Source organism: Eulemur rufifrons, chromosome 16 (assembly GCF_041146395.1).
Source record: "Eulemur rufifrons isolate Redbay chromosome 16, OSU_ERuf_1, whole genome shotgun sequence".
NCBI classification, from domain to species: Eukaryota; Metazoa; Chordata; class Mammalia; order Primates; family Lemuridae; genus Eulemur; species Eulemur rufifrons.
The window spans coordinates 88213673-88223867 of record NC_090998.1 but is presented as its reverse complement, the minus strand read 5'-3'; positions in this window follow the sequence as shown (position 1 = coordinate 88223867).

Below are 10195 nucleotides of genomic sequence, written 5' to 3'. Positions count from 1 at the left end.
AAGGGGTGGGAGAAGCAGGAAGACAAAGGTGATTGAGAGGTGGTGGCCTGGGAGAAGCGGAGGGCAGGGCGCTCAGGGTTGGACATGTTCCGTCCGAAAAGGTTGTGGGACTTCCGGGCGAAGCCACCCAGGGAGCAGCTGCAGGGGGATGTGAGGTGTTTCTAGGGTAGAATTCATGCTACCTGGTAACCCGTTGAGTTAGGAAAAAGAAAAGAGTCTAGAATGTTCCCTTGGTATAGCCTAAGACTGCTTCTCACAAACTAACATGCCCGAATCAGCTGGGGATCTTGTCAAAGGTCCGACTCAGTGGGTGTGGGGCGGAGCCCGGGGACCTGCATTTCTGGAGAGCTCCCAGGTGAAGGGGATGCCGGTCGTGGACCACACTTTGAGGACAGAAGGCCCAAGACTCTCGGAGGATAGTGGTGACAGTCCTTGAGATCTGGAACCCAGAAAGGGGTGGCGCTGGGAGGTCCAAGCCCCTGAGTTTCCAGAGCTGCACAGATGACCCCGATGGTCGGGCTGCACGCGGCGAGACACTGGGGGTGCTGGGACTGGCTGCATAATTTGTGGGGTTCAGTGCAAAATGAAACTGCAGGACCTTGTTCAACAATTGTGACAGATTCCAAGACAGCAGAGCATTGAGCCACATGCAAGGCCTTTCCAGGAGCAGAGCCCTTTGTGAACGCTCACGCCACCCAGCCGCCAAGCCGGCCTGGGGCTGTGGGTCGAGGCAGGAAGGGGAGGTGGCCTCCTCTGAGGACTCCTGTTCCCGCTTTGAAGGAGAAGGCCCAGCTCAGTGAAGGGCACCACCCTCTCCCACACCCGGCCCAACTGACCATATCCCCCCATCTCCCCCCAGTTAATCCATCCCACCTCCCCTCTCTCTCTCTCTCTAATCTGATCACCTCTCTCCATTCTGCTGCAGGGCCTAGCCCAGGCCTCGCTCGTGTCTTCACTGGGCCATTGTCGGGGCCTCCTGATGAGCCCCCCACCCCCAAGTCCTGCTTCCCCCCAGCCATGGCCACGGGCAGCTGCGGAGCAGGCCCGCCCCACCACACTGCCTGCGTCACGTGGACAGCATCTTTTTTTGGTCTACTTTTTATCACAATTATACATGTTTAATCTATATATACATGTATTCTATTATTATGTTATATGTAATGTGTGTACATTATATATAAAGAGAATGTATTAATAATTGCTCTTCACAGCTGAGCCATATGCTATGCTGTTGGTGTACTGTGACTATTTTCACTTTCTCAAAATTATCTTTTTTGTTTTTCGGAACTTTCTACTTGTGTTTTATTTTGCTTCATTTACAAAAATGTACTGATCACCAGTTCAACCCCAGGCACCCTGCCAATTGTCTAAACCATCTCGACACTTCCAGCACATCAACTAGTCTGTCGATTTCACCGTCGTGAAGACAACTCTCCTGGTGCCTTCCAACCTGCTCTAGTCTGAACCGACCGCTCTCCGTGCCTGGGGTAGTACACCTGTTGTTCTGGAAATCCCCTTCGCTTCTCTCCTATTTTCCCCTGGTCTCCTGGCTGCTTCTTATTTGTTCTACTCCCTCTTTTTGGTGGCAAAAATCCTTCAGTAGCTTCCTGAGAAAGGGTGCATGACACGCCTGTAATCCCAGCTACTCCAGAGGCTAAGGCAGGAGGATGGCTTGAGCCCAGAAGTTCAAGGCTGCAGTGAGCTGTGACCAAGCCCCTACACTCCAGCCTGGGCAACAGAGTGAGACACTGTCTCAAAAAAGAAAAAAAAAAAGAAAAAGAAAGAAAGAAATGGTGCGTGAGAAATAAAATTTTGAAGACCTTGTATATCTGAAATGTTTTTGTTTCCCCACTCATACTTCATTGGTAGGCTGGTTAGGTACAGAATTCTAGGTTGAAAATGATTTTCTTGCAGGAATTTGAAGGCATTCCTCTGTTGTCTTCCTGTTCCAACTTGCAGTTGAGACGTCTGAAACCATTCTGGTGTACCGTTTTTGTCTATGAGCCATTGTTTTCTTTTTGGAAGTTTGTAGGATTTTCTCTTTGTTCCCAGCATTCTGAAATTTCCATAACACGTGTCTCAGTGTGGGGCTATTTTCATCCGTTGTGCTGGGCCCTTTCAATCTGAATATTCATTACATTTTTAAAATAATTAAAAATCAAGCTTTATAGATTTAACTTTATTATTGATTAAAAAATCAAATGTTCATTTACCATAGTAACTAAACAAGAAAAACCATACGGTCATCCCAATAGATGCAGAAAAAGCACTTGAAAAAATTCAACACTCTATCATAAAACTCATCAAACTAGGAAGGAAAATTTCTCAATCTAATAAATAGTGTATAAAAAATATCTGTAGCTCCTAGCACTCTGGGAGGCTGAGGCAGGAGGGTCCCTTGAGGTCAGGAGTTTGAGACCAGCCTCAACAAGAGTGAGACCCTGTCTCTACAAAAAATTAAAAAATTAGCTGGGCGTGGTGGCGCATGCCTGTAGTCCCAGCTACTCAGGAGGCTCAGGCAAGAGAATTGCTTGAGCCCAGGAGTTTGAGGTTGCAGTGAGCTATGATGACACCACTGTACTAGCCAGGGCAACAGAGCAAGAGCTCATCTCAAAAATAAATAAATAAAAAAACTGTACTGTACAGTACTATACTACAATAATGAAGAATGTCTAGTACCAACATGAGAATAGACATTTAGATTAATGGAACAGAATCGGGAGTTCAGAAATGGATCCGTACATTTAAGGACAATTGACTTTTGGTAAACGTGCCAAGGCAATTCAGTGAGGAAAAGGATAGTCTCTTCAACAAATGGTACTAGAATAATTGGTTAACCATGTGGAAGAAAATGAACCTTGACCCTCCCCGCACATCATATATAAAATTAACTCAAAGTGGATCATATTCCTCAATGTGAGAGCTTTCGTTCTTTGAAAGACATCATTAAGAAAATTAAAAGGCAAGCCAAAGTCTTGAAGGAAATATTTGCAAAACATGTAACTGATAAAGGACTTGTAATATACAAAGAATACATAAAGAGTTCTTTTACCTCAAGAGTAAAAAGACAATCTGATTTAAAAAACAGGCAAAAGATTTGAAAACATATTTCACCAAAGAGGATATATGAATAGCAAATAAGTACTTGAAAAGACACTCAACATCACTAGTCGTTAGAGAAATGCAAATTTTCTACATTCTGTCTGTATGTGCACAATAAATAGCTAAAACTAGAGACTGACAATGTCAAGTGATGACAAGGATGTGGAGCAACTGGAACTCTCAAACAGTCTTGGTGGGAATGAAAAATAGAAGAGCTACCTTAGAAAACAGTTTGGCATTATCTCAAAAAGTTGCCATGCATAACCCAATGATTCCACACCTAGATTTCTACCCATGAAGCACGAAAACTGCTTTCTAGGCTTGTCGCTGCAGGGATGTTCCTGAGATTTCTCTCCATTGTACTCCTGAATAAGTCTCTTTGTTTCTTATTTGCTACATCTTCCTCGTAGTTGGTTGCTGCCCCTTATGGAGCGGGCTGGTGCTCTCCAGAGTCCATGAGCTCCTTTGTGTCCTTGTCAGCATGTGTGTGACCTACATGGAAGTGTTATACCTTCTTCATTCTTTTTTCACCTTTGCCTGCCAGCCACAAGTTCCTGAGGTCCTGAATGACTGTGTGGAGCACCCATAACCTGCACTGGGCGGTCCTCACGTATTTAACCACTGAGACCGTGTGTGTGTGTGTGTGTGTGTGTGTGTGTGTGTGTGTTTGGCCTCATAGCTAGCATTACTTACCCTAATCACATTGCTGTTCTTGCTGAAGTAGATTCTCAAATAACTTCCTAACAGAGGATGTTCAGGAGGTAAATTTTCAGAGCTCTGGCCTGTCTGAAAAATGATTTTGTTTACCTCTCACATTTGATTTTAGCTAGTAAGGCTAACCCCTCAGTTGCCTACCAATACCCATTTCCCCACTTCTTTCTTGCTAACAGAACCTCTTTTCTGTGTATGAGGCAGCAATATAATTGGGCTAAATACTTGCTTTCTGAGACTCTTGGGCAGCCAGGAGGAGCTACGTGACATGTTTCTGGCCATTGAACCTCAGCAACAGCTTGCTTGGGTTTCCTGGATAAGCTTTGCTTTCCTAATAGAATCAGAATAAAAGGGAACTTGTGCACATGACACCACCTTCTTCCTGTCTGCCGTGAACATGGGTGTGATGTCTGGAGCTGTAGCAGTCACCTTGTGACCATGTGACAACAAACACAAGGTGGAATCACAGAGAAGCTAGTGCTAATATTGCCTCTGATCCCACTGGACAAACAAGCGATGCTTCCTTTGCTGAGACGACAGATGTCATATTAGGTGAGGAAAAATAGCCTCTTGTTTGCTGAACGCACTGTAAGTCACACTTTCTGTTACAGATAGCATTTTCAACTGGTCCGGAAGGTATAGAATTTTATATTCAAAGTAATTTTCCCTCAGAATTTGAAGAATTTTCTCTGCTGTCTACTGGCCTCTATTATTGCCTGGCTGACTCATGCTTGTTTTTTGTGTTTTTTTTTTTTTTAAAGCAGAAAGTTTTTAATGTTCTTTTTATCCTTGAGGTTCAGATGTTTCTTAGTGTGTGTAGGTGTTAGTCTTTTAAAAATCCATCCTGCTTATCATTTGATGAGCCCTTTCAATATGATGGCTTGTGTCACCTTCGTTCTGGAAAATTCTTTTCTGTTTGGTCATTTGCTCCCCTTTCCTCTCTGTATGTTCTCTTTCCAGAACTCATGACGGAAGATGCTGGGACCTTCTGGATAGATCCTTTATATCGCTTGTCTTTTCTTCCATTTTATCCTTCTTTTTGTTCTATATTCTAGGATCCATTAATGCTTCTGTTAATTTTTTAAATTTCAGCAATATTTTTAATGTCCAAAAATTCTTTCTTGTTTTCTCAGAGCATCTTGTTGTTTTGTGGATGTGGCATCTCCTAAAATACCCTGAGGAGCTTTCACCCCAGAGTTATCTTCTATGTCCTGCATTATCTTTATTTTCTTTTGAGTCACTTTTTTTCCTAGTAATCTTAATATTTCTCTTGTAGCTGCAGTTTTCCCGAAACTATCTGGTATTTTTAGAATAAATACAAAAATCTTTAACATTGCCTAAAATGCCCTGTAGTGTCTGGTCCCCAACTACAGTTTCAGAAACATTTCTTCTAAATTTAATTTAATTTTTGGGTTACGATACATACTACATACATAAGAGTGTATAAAACATACAAACATTTAAAGAATAATAATAATTCTAGGCTGGGTGAGGTGGCTTACATCTGTCATCCTAGCACTCTGGGTGGCTGAGGCTGGAGGGTCGCTTGAGGCCAGGAGTTCAAGACCAGCCTGGGTGACATAGCAAGACCTTGTCTCCACAAAAAATAGAAAAATTAGCCAGGTGTGGTGGTGTGCACCTGTAGTCCCAGCTACTCAGGAGGCTGAGGCAGGAGGATGGCTTGAGTCCAAGAGTTTTAGGCTATAGTGAGCTTAATGATGCCATTGTACTCTAGCCTGGGCAACAGACCAACACCCTCTCAAAAAAAAAAAAAAATTCGAATGCCCACATAATCAACCTCCAAGTTAAGAAAGAGTGCATTGCCAGAACTGCATGTTCCTCTGTATTCATACCTCTCTTCCCAAGAAGAAATCACTGTTCGGGTCTCTGCTACAATCATTTCCTTGTTTTCTCTTTAGTTTCACCACCTACACATGCATCCCTGTACAACATAGTGTTCAGCTTTGCCTGTGAACTGTACGTAAGTGGCACCAAATGGTTTGTATTCTTATTTCCTTTGTTCAATGGTATTTTGAGAGATTGTTTCAAGTAGATGTGCTATCACTGTAGTTCATTCAATTTCAATTCTGGATAAGAATCCAGTGTGTGAATATTCCAGGCTTTACTTGCCCAGCCTACTGGGTTTTGGGGCTATTTCCAGTTTCAGGTTTTTACAAATATTGTTGCTCTGCACATTTAAAAACATACATTTTATTGTACATTTGCAAGACTTGTCCTAAGCTCTGTCCCAAGGAGACACATTGCTGGGTCACAGATTATGCAGGTTTAAATTTACTCAGTAGTGCCAAACGGATTCCCAAAGCAGTTGAATCCATTCTTATTGTCACCAGCAGCATATGAGAGTTCATATTGTCCCATATTCCTGCCAGCGCTTGCAGAATTTCCTTTATCAGACTTTTAAATTCTTACCAATCAGGTGTGGGTGAAGTTGTATCTTGTTGTGGGTTTTCATTTGCATTATTTATGAGGTTGAGCAACTGATCTATGTGGGGTTTTTTTTTTTTTTTTGTGACATGTGGTTCCTCTCTCTGCAGGGCCTGTCCAAGGCTTTGCCACCCTTCTGTGCCCCTGCATTTTGTCACAACTGATCGTCCATCTTCCTAATTAATTCACAGGACTCTTTCCATCCTCTCCTTTGTCAAATTATGAGTGTTTTAAATATTTATTTTCCTTTTCTGTTCACTCTCTATATAATCTTTTGATAAAGAAAGCTCATAGTTTAAATGTAGTTGAAGTTATCAAATGTTTCCTATATGATTTATGTTCCGTTGAACATAAACAGATGTTCTTGCATCTATTGAGATGATCATATGTCTTTTTCCTTTCATTTTTAATGTGGTGAATTACAGTGACTGATTTTCAAATGTTAAACCAACCTTGCATTTCTAGACTAGATGCTATTTTATCACAATGTATTATCATTTTTACATACTGCTCAATTTAGTTTGCTAATGTTTTGTTTAGGATTTTGGTATCTATATTCGTAAGTGACATTGGCCTGTAATTTCCTTGTCTTGCACTGTACTTGTCATAAAAAGAATTGAGAAGTATTGTCTCTTTTTCTATTATGTGGAAAAGTTGGTGTAGGACTGGAATTACTTCCTGTTTGAATGACTTATAGGCGAAGACTTCTGGGTCTGTGTTTTCTTTGTGGGAACATTACTGATGACCCATTCAGTCCCTTTAGTGATGGGGAGGTCAGATGTTCAGCTGGTGCCAAAGGACTTCAGGTCGCTAAAATACCAAAATAGTTTCATACCAGTTGGTACATGGCCACTACTGCCAACCCCTAGGTGTAATGACTCCTCCAGGGCTGCCCCAGTTCCCCCGGACCTTCTCATGACACATAAATCACAGAATTAGTGCCTGGACAGCCAGTGTCTCCTGGACCCTGCTCAGTGCTAAGGCCAGAAAGTGTTTTGAATGGTCAGTGACCAGTTATGAAACACTCTTGGTACTATGAGCAGGATGGTGCTCATGCAAGTTTTCTCTTTATCTTGAGTCCATTTTGGTAAGTTATAGTTTTCTACAAATTTGCCCATTTCATTAAAATCTTCAAGCTATTGTAATAGGTATTCATAATATCATTATTTCAGGCTTTAGAAAATTCTTGAGATTAACTTTTTGTAAGTGTTCCATATGTCTTGAAAAGGAAATTATTCTACCATTGAAGACACAGTGTTCTACAAAATCCAACAAGTTTATTAAACATGTTCAAATCTCCTATATCCTTGCTGAATATTTTTCTGCTTGTCCTACCAATTACAGAGGGATGTGTGTTAAAATCTCCCACTGTAATTGTTGATTTGTCTATTTTTCAGTGTAATTCTTACATTTTAAGGCTATGATATTTTCATGCAAATTTGAAATTGTTCTATTTTTCTGAAAAATTGGAGCCTTTTCATTATGAATTGACCTTATTTATCTCTAGTGATTTCCCCCAATATTAAAATAACTCCACCAGTCTTTTTTTTTTTGCTAGTATTTACATGCTATTTCCTCCCACTTGTTTACTTTTTTTATATTAAACAATGTTTAAAAAAACTTTATTATGGAAAATTTTATTATACAAAAGAAGAGAATAATGAGTAGTAATGAATCTCTCCTATACAACCATGACCCAGCTCCAATAATCGTTACCACAGAGCCAATAATATTTCATTTATGCTTCCACTGTTTCCTCCTCAATTCACTGGACTTTTAAAAAGAAAGTATCAGAAATCATAATTACTTCACCAAAAATTTTGCAGTATGTGTCTCTAAAAATTAAGGACTCTTATAAAAACGTACCCAGCATTCCATGATCATGTCTAAGAGAATTAATGCCAGTCCCCTAATGTCATCAAATGTTCTGTCAATATTCTCATAATATCTTTCTAAAGTTTCAGTTAGTATCTAAATGAGGTCCATGTATTGCAACTGGCTGATTAGTCTCTTTTAATATAAAAATTTCTTTTTCATCTCTTTTTTTTTCTTGTAACATATTTGTTAAAGAAACTGGGTTTTTGTTCTGTAGAGCATCTCACATCCTGCATTTTGCTGATTCCATCCTACTTATTATTTAACATATACCTCTAATTTCTTACCTTTATTAATATTGGCAGGTATTTTCAAAGATTTGATCACAATCAGATTCAATTTTTGGCAAGAGTGCTTTAAAAGTTTTGTCTTTTTATTGGAAAGCAGTTAATGTCTGGTTGTCTTTGTTTTCTGAGCAAAGCAACATTAATGATCCAAATTTCATTAGGGGCTGATTGCAATAATTTTGAAAATCAAAGGCCCAAGGTAATCTGAATCTGTATAATTGTTGAGAAAAATCAGGATAAGAATGAGAGTGGGGAAAAAATTGTTTTAATCAAACATTCTTTAATTTGCTCTTCTCCCCAAGCCCAGAATATTCTGTATTCTCAGGTGAAGAACAGAAGTGTGGATACTAACAGGGAGTGCCTGGTAAGCGGCACAGAGTTGAATGTCCAGGCTCACGCCACTTGTTTACTTTTGACTTTTCATTATCCTTATGTGTTGGACCTGTCTTTTCTGGCTATCTCATGTAAACTGCATCTAGCAATTTTTGCAGTCTGATAATCTTTGTTATTTTAATTACAACATTTAGTCCACTTGCATTTATTGAATTATAGAACATTTGAATTTATATCTATCGTCTAGTTGCCCTCTAACAATTTGGATAAATATACACTGCATTTCCCTTCTTACAGTGTTTATCCCAGTAATAGCAACTTGGGATTCTTTTTTTTTTTAGAGACAAGGTCTCGTTCTCACTCTGCTGCCCAGGCTGGAGTGCACTGGCACGATCATACCTCGCTGTAACCTCAAATTCCAGTGATCCTCCTGCCTCAGCCTCCCAAGTAGCTAGGACAACAGGCATGTGTACCATGCCTAGCTAATTTTTAAATTTCTTCGTAGAGATGGGGACTGGCTATGTTGCCCAGGCTTGTCTTGAACTCCTGGCCTCAAGCGATCCTCCTGCCTCAGCCTCCCAAAGTGCTGGAATTATTAATACCTGCATGAGCCACCACACCTGGCCAACAACTTGGATTCTTACCTCATCAAAGTCTAAGTGTATTTGATATCTATCTCCACCTTCCTCTTGATGAATACAAGGATCTTAAACACTTAACTCCATCACCCAAATGACATGCCATTGTTCTTGTGCATTTTAGTTCTATTTTTATCCAGAAGACATTGTTGTTTTACATTATCAATGTTTTTCATTCATTGTTATTTATTCCCTATTACATGAGACCTCTGGGATTAGCTTCATCTTGCCTGAAGTTCCTCCTTTGGAATTTCCCTTATGCAGTGTCTGCTAGCGGCAAACTCTTAGTTTTTGTATTTGTAAATGCCATTATTTCACGCTCACTCTGGATACATAATATGTACCTCCTACTAGGTACATACTTCTTGAAAGATATTTTGACTGGATTATGTAATTCTAGGATGATGGCTTTCTCTCTGGTTTCTGTTGCTTTTGATAAAAAGGTGTGAATCTATTATTTTTCTGTGTGCCAGACAAAAGCGTTTGGATTTTATTCTGAGGGGAACAGGGAGCTTCGGAAAGTTTTTAAGCGCAGGGTGGGCAAAGATCGGACGGGATGGCAGCTTCGAGAGCAGGTTGTTGCTGTCGTCCAGAGAAAAGACGAGGGATGAGCCCGGGCAGGGGGAGTGGAAGTTAGGGAACGGCAGCCTGGGTCACTGTGAAGTCAGGGAGCCAGGACTCGGATGGCCGCAGTCAGCGGGAAGGAGCCGGAAGGGGAAAGACAGCTCGGTCCCCCGTGAGGGTGAAGAGGGGTCTGGGCGCGGTGGGAGCTAATGACTTGTCTGGGACCTCAAGATCCATTCA